The 8603-nt window shown below is 46.2% G+C and overlaps 1 protein-coding gene across 6 annotated transcripts in view; it reads right to left on the reverse strand.

The window, feature by feature from the left end:
- Window positions 1–6541, reverse strand: part of ATP2B1 (ATPase plasma membrane Ca2+ transporting 1) — a 125409-nt gene extending 118868 nt beyond the window's left edge. For 2 of the 6 annotated variants that reach the window (XM_040637311.1, XM_040637306.1), the window contains exon 1: window positions 6388–6541. The gene's annotated coding sequence lies outside the window, so the exon portion shown is untranslated. Of the gene's footprint in view, window positions 1–262; window positions 372–5771; window positions 6027–6387 lie in introns of those variants that run through there. The other 4 variants (XM_040637309.1, XM_040637308.1, XM_040637310.1 and 1 more) reach the window with 4 other exon arrangements.
- Between the last annotated feature and the right edge of the window lie 2062 nt (window positions 6542–8603).

The raw sequence follows: 8603 nt of genomic DNA on the forward strand, positions 1-8603 counted from the left end.
ACACAATACAGGCTATTTAGTATCCTGTTATAATGAAGCAAAAACTGGTCTTAAATAATCTATATGCAGCATAGAGTATTAAATAAAATAGTTTAAAAAGTCAAACCAGTTCGCATCAACTGGACCTTATAGAAGACTGTTATACAAACTGTTATTTAGCATGTAAGTAAAAGAGCAGTAACTTCTGTTTCAACACACAGAGTAGTAAATTAGCAATTAGTCTTAGATCATTAATATTATTGAAAAATCATTAGGCACTAACCTGCTGCTTTTGAAGGAACAGCTGCTTGTTAACTGAAATTGGTAAGGACCACCACTTATCCAACAATTTATGTCCTTTTAGTCTGAAGGAATATCCCAAGTTTTTCCTTCTAACAAAAAATAAGAGCTAGAGTAAAGCATAAATACTCAGTGCTGTACTGACATAGAACGCATTATTTTTACCAAAGTAAGTCCCCATGTTCAAGTCATTTGGAAATGGCAGACACGGGCATGAAAACAAAAAGAGAAGAAAATTCTTTGTCTAGTTCATGACACTTAATAAGTAACCACAGATGGATGTTCTGAAAGAAGACAGTGAACACAGATAACAGAAGTATTTTCAATTTACCAGGTTTATAACTGTCACAAAAACCACCAATCCACAAATCAAGCGTGGCTTGATTTGAGTCAAAACTATTTGAAAAGCACTAACTCTGCTATGCTCGAAGTCAAATAAATCAACGCTGTTATAAAGGCATCTCTACTACATAATATAATTTTAACCTAGTTATAAATTTAACATGTTTCTCAAAATGCAGACAGCTGGGCCCCACCCCAAATCTGCTGAATCAGAGTTGCCGGGGCCATGCCAGGGACTCTGCCCGGTCAGTAACTCCCCCAGGTGACCCTCAGGCAGACGAACGGGGAGGAACCGCTACCTTCCTTGTGAGATTTATAAAAAGCTTTTGAATTTCAGGAACTAAAATCTCCTCGTTTGGGACCTTTGTAAACTAAATGTCATTACAAATTAACATTTCAAAAAGATTGATGGAATACATATGTTTGGCAGAAAAACAAGTGCATTAAAAAAATTATAGCCGAAATGAAAAGAAGAAACTTTTAGGATAGGCCTTTTTGACACAAGATTTAAGACAACCCCAGTCATTTCAAAGACCAACAGGTCTTTGCAAACAAAATTCCTTAAAGATAATCCAATCCACGATATTAAAAATATAGTATTTCAAATATGTTCAAATTCATTTTACTCAGCTGTTAATAAGTAGATCAGGGTATGAACTGTTTACATTACACCAAATATAAGCACTAGATTATATTTACACAGTTAAACCCAAACAAATCTGTTTATATTCCAGTATAAAATTTACCCTGGTCAGAAACTGATTTTTCATAAAATTACATAACTTTCACAAATGCACATAAAAACATGCATAATGGAAAGAGCAATGGAGTAAAAACAAGAAGCCACCTAGAGTCCAGTACTGGCTAATCTAGCTGCTAGCTCTGTGACCTTAGGGCCTAAAATCATTTTACCTATCTGGGGTGGATAGGGGAAGGTACAACTACCTATTTTACTAATCTCACAGGTCCTATTTACTGCGAGACTCAAATGAGGTAGTATGTGATATATTCCGAAATATTGCAAAGCACTTTATAAATCAAAAGCATTATTACTAAGAGAGCAAAATTTGAGAGACACTATCTTTAGGAGCCTGCTGTAAAACAGACTATTATAGAAACAATGAAGAACATAAAAATTACCTTTCAGAGTCAATTACATATTAGACATTACCGCGTACTTGTAAATTACAAATAAAATACACATGAATTCACTTCAGTTACCTGACCAATGTTCCCATTTATAACAGACCTATTTCACGCATAAAGACAGAAATGAAATCAGATGGGCCACCAACTGATAACTGTCAAAAACTAGTCACTAAGTATACTATTCTCTTAATTTCCATAAATAAAAATTTTTAACAAAACAATGTATGTGTGTGTTTATGTAAAACATCTGTAAAAGCTAAAAAATGAATCTTTTAAAAGTTTTTTTCTTAAAAAAAATTTTTCCCATAACAACCACTGAATCATTTGCCTTCAATGTTACCACAGATTCTATATATTCCAAAATAACCTACTCACAGTACCCTTTTTTATATCACGATACCTACTAGAAAATAATATTCCCCTCCAACTGGACAAGTAATGTTTTAATCAAGGTGCAAAAATTTAATTCTTAAGTTTCTGCTTCCTGATATTTTTACTCCTTTATTGTGTTGCTCATTCATTACAAAATTCAAGAATTAAAAAGTGAAAACAACCAATTTAAACTGCTTGTATATGTAACAAAGTAAGAAAAAAAGGGGCAAATACTTTTGTTGTTGGCAGTACATAAAACACTGATAGCTGTAATTGGCCATTCCTCTTAAAACCTGTTGATCTAATACAACTCTGTTCACATGGTAAGAGACTGTTTCATCCAATACGAAGTTAACATGTGTGTCAGAAAAAGGCATTTAGTAAATTTAACCCCCAAATCAAAGATTCTATCAATTATGCATAACAATGTATAATTACTCTGCATACATCAACCTAATTCAAACCTAAAATCAAATAATGTCCTTAACATGGGGCCATATTCCACAGACTGAAAAAGCATAAGCCACTCTTTCATCTCAAGCAAATTTTTTTTTTTAAGAATTTATTTATTTATTTGACAGAGACAGAGACAGCCAGCGAGAGAGGGAACACAAGCAGGGGGAGTGGGAGAGGAAGAAGCAGGCTCATAACGGAGGAGCCTGATGTGGGGCTCGATCCCACAACGTCGGGATCGCGCCCTGAGCCGAAGGCAGACGCTTAACCGCTGTGCCACCCAGGCGCCCCAAGCAAATTTTTTATTCAATTTTAACTTAGTAAAACATCCATAACGTAGTAGCTTATGCTTTACAGTGGTCTATGAAGAAATCGCAAGTGTTCAATTAAAACGTAAATGCAGACAGAAGGGAAATACTATCTTGTGGTCAGTAATGAAAACTGTATTTGGTAACTTGGACACATTAATTCATTCATTCCTTGAGAGCTAAATCTTTGCTTCTTCATGTTACATCTGTAGTCACAATTATCAAAAAGCATCCTGTGCCTAAAGAGATAGTGTACCTTAAATTTTTTTATTTGGGAGAGAGGGGGACAGGAGGCAGCATGTGGGCAGGGAAGAAATTCAGCTGTCACTACAGCATTTATTTTCTAAGCATTAAAAACTCCATTTATTTTTGTATGAGATGCATTTGAGAGGAGCCATATATAGAAACCACCTTTCCCAACGTGGTCTTTAATAACTTTGAATGTACCTACTCCTGCTGCAAGTCCTCATTTGTATCATCTAAAAACAAGTAATTATAAAACTCGCAGTAAAGCCATAAAAGGAAAGCTGTTGGAAGATGAAAAACAAACCAAATTACTATAACCTTACTCAAGGTTAATAATTTTGGATATTTTGCATGTTTCCTGTAGAATCTGTTAATAGCACAAAAGCTAAAAACAAACTGTAAAACCACTCTCATGCCAGTAGGTACCTTGATTTGGCGGCAGTACATAGTTTTAAATATCTATTTACAATGCAGCTACTTCCTTATTTCTTTTCCTAAGTAGGTCCAGACTAACATTACTCCCATTATCATAAGCACAAATCAAAACTAGTTTCCCACCTCATCTCAGAATCCTACATTAAATCTCAAACTTTAATGAAAAAACCAAGACTTCCTACATAATTGCAGGAATTCCCCATTAATACAGAAAAACAGACAATTTCACCTTATATGTCTAAACGGGGATGTCATAATGATAGCCGCTGCCATTAAAATCAAGAAGGCATACTCTGAATTTTTACCATTTTAATAAAAAAAAATCACGAAATTTTAAATTAAAGGTGGCGCTCTGTCCTCAACTCACCCGATTGTGACTCACTTTTGCAGACTATATGGTAGGAAATAACAGTTACTTTTCAAAGATCTTTGCAGTTACACCCAAACCAAAATCAGGACAGAGATCCACCCTTAATTACAGCAATTTAACTGTCTCATCCAAAGCAAGGTAGAAACTAAAACGTCCCCCTGAAATCATGGCTAAATAAGCCCATTTCACACACTAGTTTTTAAAGGTTCCTTGTAAGAAAAACGTTTCTATCTACTTCAAATCTGAACGCACCAGATGAAAAAGAAAAAAGGGGGGGTACCCCAATGAAACACACAAGTACAAAAAGCAGACTCTCCTCCAATCCCTCTAATTCCCCCAATCCGCCTCTGCCACACACAAGGACAGGGAGTCTGGGGAAGGCTAGCAGCAGGGCAAGCGGTAAAGGCCCTTTATTGACTCACGTGGGCCACCATCCAAAGGGTTACACACCCTCTGCTCGAGGACAGCCTCATACAAAGCAGATCCTTAAAAGTACTTCTTATTATAAAATACACCCACGTTGAGCAAGAGCTTTATTTTAAAATAAGACTGTCCTCAGGTGGGGGAGGTTATACACAACAAAGGCTTCCATGTTGAAAGGCAGTCCAGATATATCCATATACCTACACACATAAGAAAAAAACATCCATATAACTAATTCATCATGAATAGCAATCGATACCAACAGGAGCCGTTAGATTATTAATAAACCCATAAAAGTAGCATGCATAACAGCTAAAGGTGATTGTTTGCTGCGCTGTAACCCCAGGAAAAGGTAAAAATAAGCGTGTGGAGTAGGATCCAGCCCTCCCCAGACGTAGAGACCCCCTCAGCCCTCTCTTAGTACCCCCTGCCCTCCGCTCAGCGCCAAGCACCGCGGCACCGCACAGGATGCGAGCATTCCCAGCGCTGCCGAGTCCCGCAAAAAACTGGTGAATGAAATGCGCACGGAGACCAACCTGGCTAGTGACCGCGGCGCAGAACCAGGGGTCGCTAACTAGCTTAGCCACAAGATTCTCCAGCAGGATGGGATAAAGAGCACACCCCCCGCCCCCGCAACTAGAATGCGGTTCTTTCTTATTGACCCTTTCCAAAGAGGCAGTGGAGGACCGCACGGTTTTCTGGTTTTGTTTTGTTTTGTTTTTTTTTCCTTTTCAACTAAGTCCACAAATCTGAATCGGAAGCAACCGTGAACATCCTGGGGGGCCAGGCAGGAGACACCGGAGAAAAGCGAGGCGGCTAACTCCCGCGGAATCACCGTCCGGTGTGACAACGCATCAATCAACCAGCCCCGGCCAGGGGCCGACGAGGGGCCCCCGCCCTCAGCCCGCGAAGCTCCAGTGGGGCCGAAGTCGGGGATTAGAGGGTGACCCTCCCGGGGCGCGGGGAAAGAGTGCCGGGCACCGCTGCCCTCAAGGTCACCACACGCCGGGGCGGGGGCGGCCAGCGGCAGGATGGGCTATGGCGCGGCCGAGGCGGCTGGAAGAAGCCGAAGAGCTGCGGGTGTAGACACGAAGCCCCACCGAACCCAGTGCCCTGGTCTCTGGGCGGGGACTCCCGGCCGGACCCGGCGCTGAGGCGCACGCCGAGGAACCCGCTCACCTTTATGATCTCCCAGGGCGGGCGCGGCAGGAGACAACCTGCGAGGGGTGCCCCGAACGCCCCCGCCAACTTCTTCGGACTGCGCCGCAGTCCACTGAGCACCCAGCGGTCAGGACCCCCGCCGCGACGCCCCGACCTCGGCGTTCCACCCGGCCTCCCCCGCAGGTGACCTGACCCGCCGCCACCGCCGCGGGCGGGCGGCAGCCGCCACTCACCTCGCCCGGCAGCAGGAACCATTTTCCGAGGGGGGGGGGAAGGTAAGGGAGGCTGCAGGAGGGTCAGGGGGTGGGGGGAGCGGTGAGGGGCAGCGGGAAGCACGGAGAATGGGGGCTCGGTCCTCCGATCGTCCGCAGCCGACTCGCAGGGCTCGGGGCGCCACGCGGAGGTGCGGCTACACCTCGAGGATGAGGCGGCCGCAGAGCCCAGAGGCTCGGCGTCCACCAGCCGGGGCTCCCTACTCACGCTGCACTGCGAGGAGGCGGCGGCGGAGGAGGAGGCGGCGCCCAGCCCGGCCCCCGCCCAGAGCCCGGCAGCCGCCGAGTGGCCGCCCGCGTCCCCGCAGGACCCGCCTCCTCGGATCCGCAGAGCCGCACACAGGGCGCGCCGCGCTCAGCACGGGCAGCTCCGCCAGCCTCACGCCGCCGTCCTCAACAGCAGCGGCGGGCGGGGTGCAGCCCCCTTAGTGAGCACCGCAGCACGGTCCGCTCCGGGCGGGGCCGCGGCCACCCGAGAGCGGACGGCCGAGCACGAGGGGGATGCGCAAAGCTTCGGGGCAGGGGCCCCGTTTGCACCGGGTGGCCCGCAAGATTGCCGGGGTAGGCGAACGCTCACCCGTTCTGGTCTGGCGCTCCCTTCTTTCCACACCCACACGCCTCCCGCTCCACGCTGGCGGCGCAGCTGCTCCCACTGCCACTGCCGCCGCCGCCGCCGCCGCCGCCGTAGCTCGCGCCGCCGCTGCTGCCGCCTTGGCTGGGCGCGGTCACGTGACGCAGCCCGCGGGGAGCCTGGGGGCGGGCAAGCGCGCGCGCGGAGGAAGCGCGGCTCGGACGGGGACTAGGAGCCGAGCGCCGTGGAGAGGGCGTTTAAGGGGAGGACCCGGCGAGCGCGTCCCCGGCTGGCGAGCGCGCGCCCGGCGATTAGAACTTGCCGCGCGGTCGGGAAAGGGTGTCCGGAGTGAGGGGCGGGGGACTCGCGCCTCCACGCGCCCCTCCCTCTCTTCCTTCCCCGAGAGCCTCGGTTCGCCTCTGCCCCCGCCCCCTCCCGCTCGCTCCTTTCCTCCTGCTGCTGCCTGCGATTGGCTGAGAAGCTCTGACGTCCGTGTTTCCATGACGTATCGGGGCGGGGGAGGGGCGGCGGGGGAGGAGGGGGTGGCTCGGGCGCGCGGGGCGGTGACTCCGTCAGTCACAGCTGCCGTTTGGGCGCGGGGCCGTGAGGCTGCCGCGAGTGTGGAGGCAGGACAACGATGACTGCCGCAGGCGGACGCGGGCACTCTTCACCTGGGGGCCCCGCCCGAACCATCCTCAGGCCTGCGCCCCTCCAGAGCCTGGGAGCTGGGCCGGCGGACGGGCGAGGGCAAGCGCTCCTGGCGAGGACAGGTTGAGGCTGACCCTGCGCCAGCGGACGTTTGAGCGGCTCCTCGTGCGTCTCGGTTCCACTCCGTACTGGACTCGCTGCCTGTCCCGGATCGTGACGCACGCGCCGGACGACAAAAGTGCCTCAGCTTACTCCCTCCTTGAGGAGGAGAGCCCACTCCCCCCGACGGGGGCGGGGTGCCTGTGTTCTTGTCCGTGGGGCCCGAGACAGCGGGGATCCCCACTGCAGCGCCCAAAGGGTTAACGCTGGTGTGCCTTAGGATCCACGCTTAAAATCCCCATGTTTTCGTTTTGGGTTTGCTTTTTCTTCCTATAACCAGCCGTTGGCTCTTTTAGTTCACTTCGTAGCATCTCGACCCTGCACCCTTCTTTCGTGTGGGTGAAAAAAAAAAAGAAAAAAATACGGAGTAACGTGCGGGATTTAGATGCTAAAAGGTAACCTGCTTTGCTCCAAACTTCGAGAGCTTTTGCAAGTTAATAAAAAAGAAACTATCCGTAGAGACATCTACTTAAAAAATAAAAGGTGTTTTTCTTCTTCACAAACATGCGCACATGGATGTAAAGATTTGGTTGCTGCCTAAGACACCGTGTTCCATCTTCCTCCAATCGCCTCTACTTGAACTAAGCATCGACGCTCGTTCAGAAACCTTATTCGTGTTATTTTCAGTATCACTTAATCAGAACAAAAAGAAAAGTTCTGAAGAGTCTCCTCCCTTCTCTAAATTCCAGGACTGGAAAAATTAATATTTGTAATGTCTTCTTAAAAGCAGACAGGCGATGCAAAAGACTTTATTACTTATGTTCACTCTCTGGTAGCATTTATTTTGAAATATTTTAAAGGCTTAGAAACAAAATACATAAAAAGTTTCAAAAGCAAAAAACTCCAAGTTAACCCTGTTAAAAATATTTTTTTCATCAATTTATATATCTTACCAGGTTAGACATTACCTTTTGAGCTGTGCCCTTCACATGCAAAATTAGCACTTGGGCAAAATGACACAATTTTTCCTCCCTTTAATCACTGTTAAGGAATTGGTTGGTGTGGTATCAATAGCCCTTCCTGACACTATTTCTAGACTTCTTAACAGAAGAACAGATTAAGTTTTCAAAACGGCTTGGAGAAATTTAAGAATCATTGGCTTTTGTCCAACTTTTCCTCCAAGGAAGTTGCAGTAGAAAATTGAATTATGTATCCTACTTTAATCAAGAATTTGATATTAAAGTAATATATGAATCATTGGTACAGTACACTAGCAAAATGGATAATAGATTAAACTAGAATCTGTTTACTTTGTGGGTTTGTTGCAATTCCAAATAATAAAATATATGCTTTTAAAGTGCTGTGGTCATGAAAAATTACTCAGCATCTTCATTTTAAGACATGATTTCAATAGTTTTCATTTATGGAGATTATATACATATATATCCTAGAACATATTTACATGCATTTTAATG

Source organism: Ursus maritimus, unplaced genomic scaffold (genome assembly GCF_017311325.1).
Source record: "Ursus maritimus isolate PB19 unplaced genomic scaffold, ASM1731132v1 scaffold_21, whole genome shotgun sequence".
Lineage (NCBI taxonomy): Eukaryota > Metazoa > Chordata > Mammalia > Carnivora > Ursidae > Ursus > Ursus maritimus.